At 45.3% G+C, this 19,636-nt stretch overlaps 1 long non-coding RNA gene across 2 annotated transcripts in view; it reads right to left on the minus strand.

Annotated features, from left to right (window-relative positions):
• The window catches only part of LOC309803983, a 46,353-nt gene extending 26,719 nt beyond the window's left edge, over positions 1-19,634 (minus strand). For both annotated transcript variants that reach the window (XR_014294032.1, XR_014294033.1), the window contains exons 1-2: positions 19,292-19,634; positions 2,591-2,674 (exon numbers count right to left, since the gene is read on the minus strand). This is a non-coding gene — a long non-coding RNA (uncharacterized lncRNA). The remainder of the gene's footprint in view (positions 1-2,590; positions 2,675-19,291) is intronic.
• Between the last annotated feature and the right edge of the window lie 2 nt (positions 19,635-19,636).

The following is a 19,636-nucleotide window of genomic DNA, read 5'->3' on the forward strand; positions in this document are numbered from 1 at the left end:
GACCAAGACCTGAGAAAGATTTGTGGTCAGAACCTTATTCCAGAAATCTGAAAGGCCAGGGACAGGGATCCACTTATAACATTATATGCAGAACTGTCCCCTCCAGTGATAACTCAGCAAATTCAAGACCTAGGTGACCAACTGTCATGCTCTAGGGAGGAACTGTATGGCCACTCGATGCTTCTTCTTATTTATGTTTTGTTAGACCTTTGTACTTTATAAACAGAAAAATGTCGAGGTTAAGAGCATGAGCTAGAAAGACAGAGAATCCAGGTGGGAGTCTCAGCTCTACCACCCTCACTAAGCCTCAGTTTCCTCTTCTTTAAAATGGAAATAATAATAGTACTTACCTCATAGAGTTATTCAGTGAGAATTAAATTAGATAATACAGGAAGTGTCCTGAGCCCTATACCTGGCACACACAGTCAATGATAATTATTGGTTTTATAACTAACAGTAACAAGATCCAAGGCAGTTATTAACTGTATCTTTAAATATGATACAATGAGAATAAGGAAGGTGACTGACCTTAGTGGCTCAATGATGTTCACACATTTACTAGCTTACACAGCTCAAATATAAGTCCAAATCTTGGCCCCCAGAATTAGAAGTCTTCCAGAAGACCTGTGTCCACTAAAATCCCACATGATTGAGCTATTGCTGAATTTAAAAATTATCACCTTCATCCAAAGTCATTCAATAAGGCCCTACTTACGTATGCCCTTGTGTTGGCTGCTGTACAGATAGGTCAAGACAAATGAAATTCCTTCCTTCCATTCATCCAGGCCAGGCCATCTCTGAATCCTCCCAAAGCCCTTAAAAGTAGGGATTCTTTTCCTTCTTTCATCCTTTCCTCCTTTCATTCCTTCCATCCTTCTTAATTCTGCTTCCTCCTTCCTCAGTCTAGTTATGAGAAAGAAGTTTCTGGGGGTAGGAGGTTTAAACTGATGGGCCATTAACAGCAGAACAAAGCAAAAGGAATTTTCCTGGTCACCAGCCAACAACTTTAGAGTGGTGTTTAAAATTCACTTGCTTAGGGGGAGGGAGAGAGGTTGACCAGGAGACGGTGGGAAAGGATTTCTCCCAGCTGATGGGGAACTGGGAAACACCCTTTGTTATGGCCAGTAAAACCAGCAAACACCATAGCATGCTGCTTGGTTTCTGCACTAATCTTTTATCATCCAAACTTGAAATGCAGATATGAGAAAGAAAACAAACGTCTGTCTGCTGAATCCATAAATAAAATGTTCTCCTTGGCTTCAGATTTAGAGAACACCTGGATCCCTGCTCTGGCTTTGACCATGATTTGCTAAAATATAACACAGCCATAAATTTCTTCTGAGCCTGCAGACACACATGCATTCTCTCTCTCTCTCTGTCTCTCAACCATACCCTGCCTTAGTCCAGCTGTGGCAAAGTTCAGCAGGAAAGGAGCTTTGGTCATACAGTGTTTCCCCTACCCCGTGTTTGCATTTTTTAATTTTATTTCTTGGCAGTCTGAAAGTCACTAGGGAAGGCAGTTTCAGCACTGAATTTGTAAGCAGATCTTTTCTAGTAGAAATGTTCTTCTAGGGATCTCCTCTGCTGCGGAAGGCTGACCAGTGAAGAGTCCTGTTGGAATTTGGAAGCTGGCCCTTATCACCTCCCTATACCACTCTCCCCTCTCCCACAATGCACTGCTCCAGGAACTTTCATAGCCCTATGGCCACCTACATAGGCCTTAAAATTTCTACAACCTCTTGGGGCTTCCCTGGTGGCACAGCAGTTAAGAGTCCACCTGCCAATGCAGGGGACACGGGTTCGAGCCCTGGTCTGGGAAGATCCCACATCCCACATGCCACAGAGCAACTGAGCCCATGCACCACAACTACTGAGCCTGCCCTCTAGAGCCCGCAAGCCACAACTAATGAGCCCGCACTCCGCAACAAGGGAAGCCACCCAATGAGAAGCCTGCCACCACAACAAAGAGCAGCCCCTGCTTGCTGCAACTAGAGAAAGCCCATGCGCAGCAATGAAGACCCAACACAGCCAAAAATAAATAAATTTATAAAAAATAAATAAATAAAAATAAAATAAAATAAAATTTCTACAGCCTCTTAACCCTGGGAGTTTCTGGGGGCCACGCCAAATTGCCTAAGACTGCTTAAGAAGTAATTACATACATGTTTAGGTTTTCCTAGTACAATAACTTCCAAATTCTTTAAAACTCAGCAGCATTCTTTTCAAAGGAACACAAAGTATGAAAAACAGATTAAAACTATGGTTCCTGGTTGAAGTCAATCACAATGTTGCTTAAAATGGCCCCTAGAATTCAAAGTTTGGGGGGAAAAAAGCACTATTTTAGAATATCATTCTTTTTTTTTTTTTCTTTTAATTTTTAGTTTTTGGCCAGACCATGTGGCAAACAGGATCTTAGTTCCCTGACCAGGGATTGAACCCACGCCCCCTGCAGTGCAAGTGCAGAGTCTTAACCACTGGACTGCCAGGGAAGTCCCTCATTCTATTCTTACTTTCAGTAATTTTGTCATTACAATGAAGTCCAAACTCCTCACTATGCCTATAGAACCCTTTTTATCCAGTCTCTGCCTACCTGAGCTCCATGCAGTTATTTCCATGGTGTCTACTCTCTTGATTTACGCCTAGGTTTTGTTGGTGCAGGTCCTCCTCTAGCTTCCTGGGAAAAGACACACGGGAGATAAATTTTTTGACACCTTACACATCCGAACATGCCTTTCCTTTCATCTTTTCTTCACATTTTGATTGGTAGTTTTGGTAGGTATAAAATTCTAGGTTGTAAATCATTCCCCACCAAGTCTAGGCCTCTCCAGTGTCCAGGTCTTTGAACTAGACGTTACTTTTGCATGGAACACATACCCTCACCTCACCCCATTCCCTTGTGTAGCTAACATCTCATTATTCTTGTCAGGGAAAATTCCCTGCCCAGCCAGCTGCTCCCCCGCCAAGGCCAGAAAAATCCCCCTCCTAGGTGCTCCCACAACACCTGGTGTTTACCCCCTCACTACACTTATTACACCATATTATCATTACCTGTTTACTTGTTTATGTCCTCCACTAGTTTATGAGCATAAGGGCTAAAAATACAGAGCCACAGTGCCACTCAATATTTGTAGAGCAAAGGAATAAATGAATGGTTGCAATATTTTTTCTTTATTATGAGATACAATCTATAATAAAGTGTTTAACAAATGCCCTTACCAGTTGATGCATCCTCCAGATTTTGTGGGTATAGAACAGAATTGGTCTGGGGGAAGAAATGCCACCTTGGTATTAGGAGCACAGAAAGAACCCTTATAATTTCTTGTTCAATATCTATCTTCCATGAGGACAGGGACCAGGTCTGCCCTGCTCACTGCTGTGTTCCCAACAACCAAATCATAAGACAGCTTAATAAACAGCTGTTGAATGAATGAACTAGTCCAGACAAAGGAAGTCCTATGCATTATACCACCAAGAAAATGAAGCGAAAAAAAGTCCCTAAACTGTCTTACAGTCTTGGGGAAAAAAAAGAGGTTTGGAATGAAAACACAATTCATCATCTCCTCCCATCACACCTCCAATAGCAAACCAAAACCCTCTCCCAATTCCTTTTTCCAGATATATGTGTTCCCTTCCTTGGACATCTGTATTTGAAGCCCTGGAATTCTTAGGCTCAGACTTGCTCCTTCATAGTCTGTTTCTTTTCAATCATCAAGTCCTGTTGCCTCCTCTCCCTTTACAAGCAGCTTTCACACCAGCCCTCCTGTTTCATTCCTCTTGCTGGTACCCCCCTCAAGGCCCCCATCACCCCACAGCTAGGTTTTCACATGGTCCCCTCTTTCACTCTGTCACTTTGACATCTCTATGGGATTAACCTCTCTGAAGCATCACTTTTCATAGCGTCTCTTCACTGTCTAAAACGCCTTCGGAGGCTCTTAATTTCTTTCCACATTAAGTCATGACTCCTCTCCCAGTTTTCAACCTTCAGAATGACTTCTAATGCTCTGTTTTCCCTCTCTACACACACCAGCTCGCTTATCACACGTATACAACTTTCACTCTGATTAGGCAAGGTGCTTCACTGTCTCAGAAACAACAGAGCAGGCTTCTGCACAATTTGCACATTCTCTTCTCTGGAATGTTCTCCTTGCCCCTCTCTTAATTCCATCCATCCTTCCAGACCTGATGTACATCTTTCCTCCTCCAAGATGCCTTCATCGACAACTTCAGGTCTCGCTAATCTCTCCAACTTTAAAATCCAAATAGTGCTTATTATCTTTGCAGCACAATTAAATCCGGATGGATGCCTTATATAAATCACTACACAGGGCTTCCCTGGTGGAACAGTGGTTAAGAATCCGCCTGCCAATGCAGGGGACATGGGTTCGAGCCCTGGTCTGGGAAGATTCCACATGCCGCAGAGCAACTAAGCCCGTGCGCCACAACTACTGAGCCTGCGTCCCACAACCACTGAAGCCTGCACACCTAGAGCCCGTGCTCCGCAACAAGAGAACCCACTGCAATGAGAAGCCCCCGCACCGCAACGAAGAGTAGCCCCCTCTCACCGCAACTAGACGAAGCCCACAGGCAGCAACGAAGATCCAATGCAGCCAAAAATAAAAATTAATAAATAAATAAATTTATATAAATAAATAAATAAACCACTATACAGTCTACATAGGTTAGTGCGGCCTTCTCCACCTAGCCCAGCTGCTCCTTGATGGCAAAGATGTAAGGATGTCCTGTTCTTGTACCCAAGGGCCCCTTAGAGTTCAACACATAGTAGTATTCAGGAGGTGATAAGAGAGGTGCCCTCTGCAACAGACAGACCTGGGTTAATCCCAGCCTAACCAATTACTGACCGTGTGTATTTGGGCAAGTAATTTGGACCCTCTGAGCCTCAGTATCCTCATCTGTAAAACTGGGATAATAACAGTGCTAACTCATAGCGTTGTTAGGAAGATATATTAGATAACACTAAGTAAAGCAATTTGTACATTGCTTTGAAACATGGTAAATACTCAATATATGTTAGCCAGGGTTATAAGAGACTCCAATCCCTGTTCTTGAAGTTGAACTTTGGCCTTGATTTTATTTTAGACTTTCTATCACTGAGTCAGCCTTGCAAACAGGGATTTCCTGACAGTCCCTACCTCTGTATCCACCCTTGGCTGGTCAGAGCATATCTCTACAAACGGTGGCTAGGGGCAAGTTCCATCATGCAAGGTCATCTCAGGCCCCACTTTGTTTTTCTTCCTGCCCTCAGCACTCCTGGATTCAGCGCTGAAATTTTTTAGGTGTCTTTGGCTTGTGAACCTTCTTATGCCTTTCTTTATTCTACTCTTTCTTTCTCATTTTCATTGTATTATAAAAGCAATACATGCTCATTATAAAAAAAATCTTTTTAAAGTATATACGAGTGTGAAGTGAAGAGCAAATGTCTTGCCTCCCATCCAAATCTCCATTCTTACTCTTCGGAATTAACCAATTGGCAGTTTCTCACGAGTATTTCTAGAAATCATCCATGGCTACTGAAACATATACACACACATACACCATTCTGTGGCTTGCTTTACTCACTTAACAGTCTATAGCCACACTTGATAGGTACAGCACACACTATTTTATGGCAACTTAGATTTATTTTGTAGAGAGCAACCTTCATTGATTTCATGAGTCCTCTACAGATGGGCCGGTAGGTTGCTACTACTAAAACATTGTGATGAATATATATATGTGTGTGTGTGTGTGTTTATGTATATATAAATACATAAGTATATAAATTATATATATACACATACATATGTATATGTATTTTATACATACATATATATATATATATATATATATATATATATATATATATATAAAATCTGTGGACTCCTTAAGTCTTTAAGGCCTCTGATTGCCAGATTAGAGCAGACTGGGGGTGATTCTTCACCTTTAGTCCTACCTCCTGAGTTCTCCACTCACACCTAGCATTCAATCCTGAGACCCACCGACTCACTGCAGCAGGACCACATTCTTCCTCACCTCAGAATAGAAGAAAGAGGTCATTGGACTGTTTCCTCAGGATCTCACGCAATACGAGTCACAGAACCCGTTTCTCCCTCTCTCTGGGACCATAGGGGAAATCCCTGGCAATGGGGAATAGGATTTCAGAATCTGGCTGTGTCCTCTGGTAGCTCTGAGGAAGTTCCAGAGAAGGAAGGAAACACGTTTTTGGTTCGTGAGACACAATCCCAGCTGTTGTCAGTGGGGCCGGGAGGGATGAGAGTGTGACAACAAAGACAGTGGCTGAGCCGGGCTTTAGGTGGTGGCTGGGAGGAGGGGAATACACAGGGCTTTCATCATCAGTGACTCGGCATTATTATCCTAGCCCGCATCCGTCCCTTTCCGCCACCTCCTTTCTCAGGCCAAGGACAGGATAGAACGGCAGGAACTGGAACTGCTTATCCCCAGCTTGGCCTGATTCATGCAGGACCCTAAGCCAGCCACTTACTGTACCCTGATAGAAGCCCCAGGGGCCTGGGAGAAGTTAGGGCTGGAAAAAGTGCCCCTGGGCTGGGTCTAAGTTGCTTACTTATATGTCTGTGACCCACAGTGGGTTACCAAACCATCCTAAGCTTCAGTTAGGACATTCCCCTACCTGTAAAAAAAAGCCAAAGCAACATCAACAGTCCCTGTCTTATACCGCCCTTGAGAGCACCAAGCACTTAACACAGGGCCTGGCATTCCATAAGCAGTCAATCAATCTCTGATACTTGCTTCACTGCTACTTGTCCCCCTTGCCTAGCACAGTGCCCAGTCCAGAGCAGGTGATTAATTAAGACTTTTTTTTTTCAATCAATGAATGAATAACCTCTTCATTTCTGATGGGCAGATAAGAAAATTGCAAGTGACTCCCAAGGTCTCTCCAACCTCACATCACTCCATTCTCACTTCTTTCTCTCCCTCTATTCCTAGGAGAAAAGATGTCCTATTCTCCCTGCCTTGACCACAAGACCCAGCCAAATAAAAAGAATGAGCTTAAGGCCAAGGTCCTGGAATGCAGCCTGCCGCTCCCCATCGCTTGCATTACCACCTGAACCATTCCCACCTTCAGGTCCGTGGAAAAATTGTCTTCCATGAAACTGGTCCCTGGTGCCAAAAAGGTTGAAGACTGCTGCCCTATATAATCTGAAAAATGTCAAGCATAAAATTTAATTTAAGGAGCTTTCAGGTGGGAACTGAATCCTATTAACAGGTAAGAGCAAATACAAATCCTCTCTGAAGGACTACAATTTCAACTCATGCCTCAAAGAATGCCCACGAAGTTCTAATAAATTGTGCCAAAAGTTAAAACTCACAAAACATACAAGGAAACAAGGTACCATAAAGAAAACCAGCAGAAACAAAAAACAACTAATTAGACTCACTAAAATTTGAGATATAGAAATTATCGAGTACAATAAATGTGAGCCTTAAATATATGAGCCAGGAACAAAAGACTAAAAGACTATAAAAAGTAATGAAGCCAATTTGGGTGGGGGTGTGGGGGTGTGCAGGGAGGAACTAGAATGGATTACATAGCAGATTAGATACTGTTAAAAGCAGAATTCATTTACTGGAAGATGGACCTGAAGAAATCTAGAAAGTGACCAGGGATACAAAAAGATAAAGAATAAAAGAACTACATATGTGACATTGGAGGAGAGAATAAGATGGTCTAATATATATTTAATTGTCTTTACAGAAGAAAAGAAGAAGAAAGAATAAGGAAGAAGAGGTACTTGTAGAGTCAACACCAGGACTAGTGTGAGGTGAGTGAGGGGCCTAGGGCCTAAAATTTATTTTAGACAATCGCTCTCAGAGCCAATCCTGCATTTGCACAAACTCAAGAATGAGCATCTTTTTAAATCTGATGCCCTCACTGGCTATACACTAGTGCTGGCCCTGATGAGAATTTTTCCAAATTGTTGTAAGACACCAAACTCTGGATTCAGAAATCCCAAGAAGAATAAAGAAAAATGTATTCATGTGTACTTACATCAAAGTGAAACTGCAGGGGGCCTGGGACAAATACAAATCAATAACAAAGAAACTACAATTAGACAGACCAGACTTCTCAGCAGCCACAGTGGAAGTCAGAACAGTATCTTCAATGTCCTGAGATAAAATAACTGGCAATCGAGAATTTCATCCAAGAATTTAAATATGATAGTGAAAGAAAGTCATTTTTAAACTCACAAAAACCAAGAGAATTTACTACCAACAGACTCTCGCTGAAGGAAATACAGGATGAATTTCAGGCAGAGGGAAGCCAATCTCAGATGGATATTCTTATAAAAAGGAACCGTGAACAAAGAGATTGGTAATTCTGTAAGCCACCAATGAACAACATTTGATTGTGTAAAGAAACAATGATGTCTCATCTGTCCTGAAAAAAAAAAAAGAGTGAAAAAACTGGACTACAACAGGAAATAAATGATGGGGGGAGTTTAAGTTAAAGTAGTTTAAGGTCACTTATTGTTTTGTTTAAGAGGGTAAAAATTGTGATTAAATTTTACTTATTTTTTAAAAAATATTAATTTATTTATTTGGCTGTGCCAGGTCTTAGTAGCAGCACACAGGATCTTCCTTGTGGCATGCGGGATCTTTTTTAGTTGCAACACGTGGGATCTAGTTCCCTGATCAGGGATCGAACCCGGGCCCCCTGCATTGGGAATGCAGAGTCTTAGCTACTGGACCACCAGGGAAGTCCCTGTGATTAAATTTTTAATATCTAGAGGACCCATTAAAAGAATAAATAGACAGAGAGACTGTAACTTCCAAGGCAATCAATGGGGAAAAAATGGGGTGATTAAAAAATTCAATCCATAAGAAGATAAAGTGGAAGGAAAAAATAAAAATAAACCAGGACATAGGGGAAGTTATGTGTAGGTGCAGGGGGTACATGGGAACTCTCTGTACCTTCCTTTCCATTGTTATAAATCTAAAACTGCTCTAAAAAAATTACGTCTTTAAAAACAAACAAAAAAACACACTCAGGACAAACAGCACAAATTAGATAAAGAGAAATCTGACTAATTCAGTAATTTCTAGCTCTTATGTAAATACATTCTAACTGAAATGTTTTGCTCTGCATTGAAAAGAAAAAGCTTGTCAGAATGGCTAGAAAACAAAATCCAGTAATAGGGCTTATTACAAGTAAAGTAAAAGAGCTAGGTTAGGGAGCTGCTAAAGTTTTCTCCTGCTTTGTCCATGTGACTCTTCCATAAAGTCAACCAGAACAAATTTGGTCATGTGACGAGAGTTTGATAAAGGAACTATTTGCAAACATGTGGGCAGAGTGTAAGGAAACCACAGGGAAAGCACAACACCCTGGAACTGGGAAAAACAGGCCTCTGTTACCACCTCTAGCACTGAAAGGCCAAGGAGGGCCAGGCAGTTACGAGAACCCATTCTGGCTCCTTCCAATCCATTTTCCACACTGTGGCTAGAATGACACACTCCCTAACACACACATTCACTCATACACATCTACAGCTTCAAGTCTTTTAAGAGCATCCCATAGTCCTTGAGATGGCTAAAAGTGCCTTAACATAGCCTCCAAAGACTTTTGTGACCTGTCTTCTCTGCCATATCACCAGCTTTTACTGGGACCAGAGTCCACCTCATTTTCAGCCTTTTAGTCACTGTGGCCTTCTCTTGTATTCTTGGATTCACCATGCATGTTCCTTCCCACCTCAGGACCTTGGCATATGCTGTTCTCTGGCTAGAATACGTCTCACTCTACCCTCTAAACCCTCTTATCCCCACTCATCTTTGTGGGCTGAGCTCAAGTGTCACTTACTGGAGGAACTTTCCCAAAGCCCCCCCCTTCATTATATACCTTCAGGACATTAATACGTCTCCTGCAGAGCGCTTATCACTATTGTCATTCTCTATTCATATTTGTACAATTATTTGATGAAGGTGTGTCCCACTAGACTGGAAGCTCTATGAGGGCAAGAATGGTACCCTTTTTGCTCACTACTGTACACTGCCTGGCACCTGGCATCTAGCAAAAGCTCAATACATACTGATGAATGAAGGAATGAATACATCCTTACTAAGAGAAGGACACTTTGCCCAGAAACGAGTATTATATACCCTAAGAAGCTTTGCCCAGTTTCGTTACACAATTTGCATTCATTCATTCACAGATTATTTACTTGCCATTTCTCTGTGTCAGAGATAACAAAGGGCAGCTTCCTTCAAAAGCCTTTTATGAACATATGGCAAGAACGTGGTGGGAGAGCCTCCAAGCCAGGGCAGTGGATGGCATCTCAGTAAACCTGGTGGGCACTCCAGGTGGAGAACAGGGAATGCCTCCCCATTCTTGGCCCATCAGACCCAGAACAAAGGCAGATGGATTGAACAAGCAACCGTGAGCCTTTCCCAGGGCCCTAAATGGTGGCCAGGGCCACAGTCAATGGCACCCAAGTGATGGAACTCTGGCCATTTTGGCCAAGTGGAACTGAAGGAGCTGCATTTGGTTGGCTCCAGAAAATTGCTAACCACAGCGAAAAATCCTCTGCCTCAAAATTCCCATTTGGGAAAGAGACCAAAAGCATTTCCGTTGATCATTAAAATCTACATCCTGTTCTCTGATTTGATTGACTTTACACGTGGATGGTAATGGGTCTATGCCTTGGCTTCCTCATCCTCAATAAGGATGAAAGTTTTTAGGTTGTTTAAGAACATCAATAAATAATAATAGCAGTAGCAGCAACTAACATTTACGGAACATCACTCTATGCCCGACTCTGTGCTAAGTTCTGTATACATATACACATACATATGTATAGTATCTCAATCTTCACGTCAATTAGCTCACATTGGTCCCCTGCTTAAAACTCTCCAATAACTCCCCTTGATATTTAAATGAAATGTAAACTCCTTACCTCCGCAGTCAAGGCCCTACAGGAATATGATTTCTGCTGTCTTATCTAAAATGGCCTCTCCCCTCAGTCAGCTCCAGCAGCATCAACCTTCTTTCTGCAACTCACAGACACCAAGCTTGTTCCTACCTCACGGCCTTTGTACCAGCTAGCCCTTCTGCCCGAAGTGCTCATCCCTCAGATCCACGCCTGGCTGCCTCCTGCTGGTCACATGGGTCTCCGCTCAGTCACTACCTCCCTGACTCCCCTACCCCCCTTCACCCTATTGCTCCATCACCGCACCCTGTCTTACTGCTGCCATAGCATGTATCGCTATCTGAAATTATCTTAATTTTTTGTTAGCTCCACTATTATCCGTCTCCCCTAACTAGAACATACATTCCATGAGAGCAAAGTCCCATCTATCTTGTTCACTCTTGAATTCTCAGTGCCCAGAACAGAGCCCAGTACACTTCAGGCTTTCCACAAACATTTCTCAAGTAAAAAAAATGGGTGACAGACCCTGTGCAATAAGAGCTACTATACTTACGCCATTTTGTAGATGAAGGACCTGAGGTCTAGTGACATTGGGTGACATGCCCAAGGTCACAGAGGCAGAGGGTAAATAGAGGAGAAGAGTAACAATCGTAACCAGGCCTAGCTGCTCCAGGACTTGTGCTCTTAATCACTACACAAACTGAGACTCATCCCATGAATTCTGTCATGTATCCTCCCCACTACTACCCCCATATTCATTCTTTTTTTTTCAAAGAAATGTTAAATTTTAAAAAGAAATTTTATTTAATTAATTTATTTTTGGCTGTGTTGGGCCTTCCATGCTGCGCGCAGGCTTTCTCTAGTTGCAGCGAGCGGGGGCTACTCTTCGTTGCGGTACACAGGCCTTTCATTGCAGTGGTCTCTCCTGTTGCAGAACACGGGCTCTAGGCACGTGGGCTTAGTAGTTGTGGCACGCTGGCCTCAGCAGTTGTGGTTTGCGGGTTCTAGAGTGCAGGCTCAGTAGTTGCGGCGCACGGGCCTAGTTGCTCCACGGCGTGTGGGATCTTCCCGGACCAGGGCTTGAACCCGTGTCCTCTGCATTGGCAGGTGGACTCTTAACCACTGTGCCACCAGGGAAGCCCCCCATATTCATTCTTTACATTGAACCTGGCCCAAGAGCTAGGCAGCAGGGAGGCATTGAATAAAGCAGTGCAGAGAGTATGAACTGGTACAACTGCTTTGGATAACTGTTTGGAAATACTAACACTGACCCAGTCCTCAGTTTATATCCACAGATATATTAATATGTGTTCAACCAAAAGCCATGTACAAAAATGTTCACAGAAGCAGCATTCTTTTTTTTTTTTTGGCGGTACGCGGGCCTCTCACTGTTGTGGCCTCTCTCATTGCGGAGCACAGGCTCCGGACGCGCAGGCTCAGCGGCCATGGCTCACGGGCCCAGCCGCTCTGCGGCATGTGGGATCCTCCTGGACCGGGGCACGAACCCATGTCCCCTGCATTGGCAGGCGGACTCTCAACCACTGTGCCACCAGGGAAGCCCAGAAGCAGCATTCTTAAAACCAAATGCTTGGAACAATCTAAATGTCCATCGAGCAGAATGAATAAACACATTGTAGGGACTTCCCTGGTGGTCCAGTGGTTAAGACTCCACACTTCCAATGCAGGGGGCGTGGGTTTGATCCCTGGTTGGGGAACTAAGATTCCCACATGCTGGATGGCACGGCCAAAACATTTTAAAAAATTAAAAAATAAACACATTGTAGTATAGTCATAAATGGAATATTATACAGCAACAAAAAAGAAAGTACAACTACATGCAACAACATGGCTGAATCTCACCAAGAAAAAGTATCTACTGTATAATTCCCTTTAAAGAAAGATTTTTAAAAATAGACTATGTTAATCTATGTTGCTAAAAGTCAAAATAGTGACTACCCTTGTGGGTGGAGGTGGGGCATGGTGGTGGTCTGGGATGGGAAGAGCATGAGTGGGGCTTCCCGAATTGGGTACTGTTTGGTTTCTTGACCTGGACACTAGTTCTACAGTTGTGTTCAGTTCATGAAAATTCATTCAGTTATACACTTCTAATTTGTACACTTTTATGTTGTAAAACAATATATTTATGTTGAATCATATGAAATGCCACTTTGTCCATGAAAAGTCACTGCATATTAGCAACTTCACATGGCCCAACTAAAATGTTATACTTCAATGAAAGGATTACTTAAGAAAAAATAAATCCTACCCAGCTGAATTGCTTCGTATTATACGTGGCTCTGAAAAAACTAGTTATGAGAAAGAGCCTGTGCCTTCCAAGGGCTCTTTGGCAGGTGGTAAACAGGCCCAGGATGGTTGTAAATTCTTCCCCAGGGCCTGAGGTTGGTGCACGTGGGTCGTGTACCCCGGAGTCCGGAGTCCAGCCAGCCCTGGTGTAGTGCAAGTCAGCTGGAGGAGGCCTGAATGTCCTCGAGCAGAGATGAGCCTCTCCAGCCTCAGGCCCAAGGTGTCAGTGGTCCTGGAACACACCAGGTCACACCTGCCCTGCTCTTTGCACTCACTGTGGCCTCCTTCATGGACATTTGCAAGGTTCCCGTTCCTCAGCCTTCAGACTTCCTAGAGAGGCTCTTCCTGACCTCCCTAAAGATCATTCCCCAATCACTGTCACCTCCCTTTATTATCCCCTTCATGGATTTGACCAACATCTGAGTTTATGTTATTATTTGGGTGTTTACTTTTTATTACTTGCTTCCCTCATTGGACTAAGGTATATGAGAGCAGGAGATTCCTATAACTTGTTCACTGTTGTACCCTCAGGGCCTGGGATGGTGCCTAGTACCCAGAAGCTGCTTAAATATTGGCTGATCAGCCAATGACTGACTGACCAAATGAAATGGCATGAATGGAGGCCAGGGGAGAAAGGGTGGCCCAAATCACAAGTCAAGTCAGAAAGAAGCACGCAACCCCCATCCCTCTCATGGAACGTGAAAGCCAAGTTCAGCCTCCGGAAAATTGCTGACCCCTCCAGAGTCCACATATCCCTTCCTTATCCCTGTGCTTCTCTCAGGGTCCCCATTCTATTGTATGAAGGACACAGACACTTATGAGGTATTTACTGAACCACCCTATGGAGTAGAATTATCATGCCCATTAAATATGTAAAATCGAGAATCTAAAGGATCAGTAAGTCACCTGAGATCCATCAACAATTAAGTGGCAGTCTTTGGGTAAAGTCTAAATATGTCCATTCCCAAAGTCATAGCTCACCAATCACTGCATCAGCTGAGTTTTCAAGATTACCAGGGAATTTCTGTGATTTGCAAGCAAGGACCAAAAGAGCTCCTCTTGATCTTTTATTTTTTTCTCCTTCTTCTCTTCCTACTGCTCTCAGTGGTTGCTCTGGATTTAGCTCCCACATCTGAAAGGAGCAGTGTGCTTCATTTTATGTGAACTAGTGCAAATTTGAACTGTGCCATTTAAAGACATTCATAAAAATCTTGATTCAGTAGCCAAAACTGAAACAATGCAAATCTGACTTTATAGTCACACGCATGACGAAACCACTCTGGACTATGTGAGGTCTTCAGGAAAGCTTCTTTTTTTTTTTTTTTTTTTTTTTTGCAGTACGCAGGCCTCTCACTGTTGTGCCCTCTCCCGTTGCGGAGCACAGGCTCCGGACGCGCAGGCTCAGCGGCCATGGCTCACGGGCCCAGCTGCTCCGCGGCATGTGGGATCTCCCTGGACCGGGGCACGAACCCGTGTCCCCTGCATTGGCAGGCGGACTCTCAACCACTGCGCCACCAGGGAAGCCCAGGAAAGCTTCTTTTGCATAACCTTCCACGGCCCTGTTCAGCAAAGAGCGAAAACCAAGCGTCTTGGAGAAAGAATGGGGAAGGGGAAGCTAGTGACCTGTATTATTGTAACCAAACTAAAATCTTCAAAATTTCCCTATTACACAGAGCAATTAGAGGGACCTCAAAACTAGCTGTGCACTTGGCTCTGAGTTAGATTACTTGAAAAATATCTTGCCCTTTAGGGTTCATGATAATCCCCTGAAGCAGATACTATGACTATCTCCCTTTTTACAATAGAGATCTGAAGAGATTAAGAATTATGTCACCAAGTGTTTAACAACTGCCCCTCCCAATACTGATACAAGAGAATCGTCATTCCCAGCTTTATATCACACTATCTGCTACCACTGAAATCCAAGCATCTAAAATCAACTCTTTGGTGAACTATTTAAGATACCCAGCCACACCGTTAAAAATATAACTTTTGTCCTGCAAAAACTGTACTAGTTAAAGCATCAATGACAGCACAGTATGACTGTTCGAAATATTTCCCGATAAAGAAAACTTTGTTTGCATTTGAGAGTGGTTTTCACTTTCTGAAGTTTTGACGCACACAGATAAATAGGCTTCTCTTAAAATTCTAACTTATTCCCATTCATCAAAATGGCTGGGTATGTTGAATAATCATCGAAACGTGTATTCAGCACCTAGACGCTGTTCCAAGGGCTTTATGTGCATTATTCCATTCAAGGTCCACTCAGCCCTTTTTGGTAAGTACTACTATTAGTTTTCATATGCCAGAGGAGGAAACTGAGGCACATTAAGTTTGGGTAACTTGTCCAAGGCTGTGGAGCTTGTAAAGGTGAGATTGAACACCAGCAGACTGTGGTCAGTGTTTGTACATCTGTCTTTCAAGTTCTCTAGGCTCCAAAGCTGAAACACCTGAACACAATGAGCCAGAAAGCCTTGGGGCTACTGCCAGAACAGAGTTCTAACCTCGGGGCTGACACATCGCTCTGGCTAACTTCGCTTGCACTAGCACTCCCCAAGGTTCCTTCTGCCACCCCTTGCCTGGCTGAGTCTGCATTCTGCAGATGCGAAATGCAGGGAAACTTCCCCAGGGCCCCCAGGCTGTGGCCCCTCCTTTGCTCTCCTGTACTCTCTAATGCACCACTGATGTTAACTGTAATTAAATCATTCTTTGAAACAAATAAATCGTTACTTGTTTAACATCTCTCTCCCCTCCTGACTATATAAACAGTAGCAGTTCCAGAGTTTCCATATAGGTAGGGGCAGGTCATTTACTTGTATTGGGGGGCTTGGTTCCAGTGCTTCCTATTTGATATAAGGGTGAGAAAGGTCAATTGAATACAGAAATAAATGAGGTTGCTGATGAAGATTATACGTGACACCATGGTGTCACCACTGACTGTAAGCTCTATATGGACAAAAATAGCATCTATCACTGTAAACCCAATACCTGGCACTGTGCCTGATGCATAGGAGGTGTATAATAATGTTTTGTGGAATTAGTAAATAATTAAAACAGAGCCTGTGACTTCTTATCTGAAAAGGAGGGAAGATAAGACCCAGAGCACAGCTTTTTAAAGCTACATGACATATGAAAACAGGCCGAGCACAGGAATGGCACACAGTAAATGCTCCATAAATGTCTGCCACTGAATTAGAATTCCTGCCTCTCCTCACTCCCACTGCACTCAGCTCCCAGCTGGATAAGAGGGCAAAGCCCAGAACTGAAGCCACTGGACTCCCCTGTACACGATCTGGTAGGGGTGAAGACGGGGACAGGGTGAAACGACTATAATTAGCACGGGCAGGAATGCGGGGCCGTTAGGGTCCACCTCCAGCAGAAGAGTTATACCTGGGGAAGAGACAGGGCAGCTTTGGAATGAACAAAGTCACAGGAAGTAGGAAAAAAAAAAAATCCAGCACAGGCCTACCAGCCATTCAATCCAAAGAATGAAGGTGGTACCGTTAAACTGCGAAGGCACAAATGCTTTGCATTCCCCACCATCTTTCACTCTGTCCCCTCTCCCCCAGCCTCTGGCTCCTGGGCTGCAGACAGGGTTAAAACACAAACAACGAGAGCCTGTCGGCCACAGAGAGGCCTCCCCACAGGCACCTTCACGTCAGCCTTTCCTCATGCAGACGCCTCCCCACCTGTCCCCTCATCCTCCCTCAGGTCACGCCTTCCCAGTCTCCAAGTCTCAACTCATAACCACAGCCCCCTGTCAGAAAGAGACCCCCTGATGCCCAAATTAAAATCAGGTCCTTCGCAGCTCTCCCCATACCCTCAGATCCTGCTTCCATCTCCCTCCTAGCACTTATCATAGACTCAAATTGCATAGTCTGTCTTCCCCCCAAATTGTGAGCTTCACTAGGGCAGGGAGGGCTGTCTGTCTCTCACCACCAAGGCCTCAGAGTCAGGGCAGGCCCCAGGGCAGAATATATGAATGAGTGACTGGATGGATGGATGGATTTCTCATAACAGTTACCCCCAAACCTCTTCTCTCTTTAGGTTCCAAGGAAGAGTGGAATATGGTCCCCAGTGCCCTCCCAGACACCGAGTCACAGTCTGCTCAGGCATCAGAGACTCCTCCCAGCTCAGGACTGGGGGCTCCTTCATGGTCCCACCATCCCACCAGAGCTGGGGTCTCCTCACTTCTCCTTCAGGAAAGCTGAGAACAGACCAGGAATGGAAGGAACACTGTCTCTTGGCTAATTCCTCTAATTAAGGACACAGGACAGCCACCCCCTACCTCATCTTGACTTTCTTCCATAGTTTAGAAAGGATTTCCTTATTCCTATCCTTTTACTTGTTCCAGCAAGGCCCATGAGCAACCACTGGCTGGAAAATCACTGCTCCAACTTTCCTTGTTTAACATGCTTAAGTGACTTGCAAGAAACAGGTTTTTAGGCTTGTGATATGAAGATGGGGTGGTAGCAAAGTAGAAAGATCCGGGTTGCAAAGATCTAGAAAACCAGCACCACCATTTATTAGATCTTTCATTTATCAGGTGCAGGACCCTTGGCCTCAATTTCTACATCTGACAAATAGGAATAATGATATTGAGCTTGGATGCCTGTAAAGGGAAGACCTGAACAACTGTAAAATACTCTATTGTCCTAGTAAAGAGTTTTTCTCTTGCATTAAGTAAGGTCTTGGCCCTGAAAGGAAGACAGAGCTTTCATAGGGGGAGAGCCTGCTCTGCCCCCAGGAGCTGAGTAAGGAAATCACACTGCAAAGGTGCGTTTGAGTAGCGAGAAGCCATTTTAGCCTGGACCCGGTGACCTTGGGTTCTGGTCTGGGTTTGCAAAATGTCTCTCCCTCTGCCTGTCTCCAGAGCGCCAGCACCAGCCCCAGCCCCAGATCCAGCCCAAGGCCAGACCTCTGGCCTGGGTTGGAAGCCTTTCATCGGCTCCCTTGACAACAGCCAAGCGCAGATCTATGGTGGCGTAGGAAGAAAAAAACCTGCCTCACAACCTCCCCGTGAAGTGAAAACACCATCAAGACAAACCTTACAGGGGATTCAGACCCTGGCCCAGCTCTTATCCCCGCATCAAAGCCACCCCCTACCCGGACTCCCCGGAGGCTACAGCCTCCACCGTTCCTGGGCGGAGCTGGGCCTGCTGCGAGGGCTCCCCGCCTTCCCGGAGACAGGCCTAATGGCGGGGGCTTTTCTTTTCACCGCCCAGGGTTGATGCGCTCCCCCCGCCCCCGCCGCCCCATCATTAACTGCAAAGAAAAGATCCCGGCCATTTCCATTTCCTCTGCGGCTCAAGAGCTCTGTTGTTATTTAATCCCGTGGCCACCCCGGCAGCATCCTCGGCGCGGACGGCTCCACCCATCCACCTGGCCAATTCTCGGCCGCTCCCTCTTCCCCGGAGGGGCGCAAGTAGGGGTGGCTGGGGAGAGGCGCCTACAGCAGCAAAGGGCTGTGGCCTTCGGAGGACACAGGGTCCTCAGGCCCGCGTCCCGTGAGGGCTGGGAAACGCACGGAGAGGGGAGCACTAGCCAGGGCAGCTGAGGGCGGGCGGACGCCGGGGCACTGCGGACATTACCCTGGAGTGGGGGGGAAGGGGCGCTGCCAGGCAAGAGCCAGGTCTCTAGCTGAGTAGCCAGTATCACCCTGGGGGGTACTAGAGCCGGAAGAGGCCTCGGCCCAGTCGCTGTCCACACCCAAGAAATGGGGGGAGGGGTGGTCTGCGCTTACTCAAGGGAGACTCAGCCTCAGGAAAGGAACCAGATTCACTCAGCAATCCCCACTCCGCCCTTCTTTGATATGGACGTTTGCCATTTTCTTAATTTTTGGTAAACACAGCTTCAAGACCCCTCGCCCCCCGACGCCCCTAGTCTAGAGAAAGAGAAGGCCCTCAGCAGGGGTCTTCCCGTTGCCCCGCCCTCCCGACTGCCTGCGGCGGGTAGAAATCCCTAGATCTAGGTGTGTCCTCCCCCACCCAGCTCTCAGCCCAGGGTCCTGAGGCCGCAGTTCCCCCCCGCCCCCCAGCAACACTGACGGTTCCAGCCCAGGCCCGCAGTGGCGTGAAGGTGGCCTTTACCTCCTCTCGCAGGCTGGGAGGGGGTACAGCCCGCGCAGCTGAGCCAGCTGCAGCAGTCGCCGCCGCCCTCCATTCATAAAGGAAAAAAAAAAAAAAAAAAAAAAAGGCAACAACAACCTCCACCCCTCTTTGTAAAAGAACGACAGCCCCTGGAGGAGCGAGAGCCAGCCCCAGCAATCACGGGTTAAGTTCTTTTCCGGCCCCCCATTCATAAAAAAAGGAGCGCGGCGCATGCGCGCGCGGGGTCTCTTGTGCCCACCCATTCATAGAATCGCGAACTGCGCGCGTGCGCACTGGAGCTCCCTTCCCTCCCATTCATAAAAAAGCCATTTTCCCAGGCAGTGG

The sequence above is a fragment of the Mesoplodon mirus genome (assembly GCF_964341445.2).
Source record: "Mesoplodon mirus genome assembly, chromosome: 5".
NCBI classification, from domain to species: domain Eukaryota; kingdom Metazoa; phylum Chordata; class Mammalia; order Artiodactyla; family Ziphiidae; genus Mesoplodon; species Mesoplodon mirus.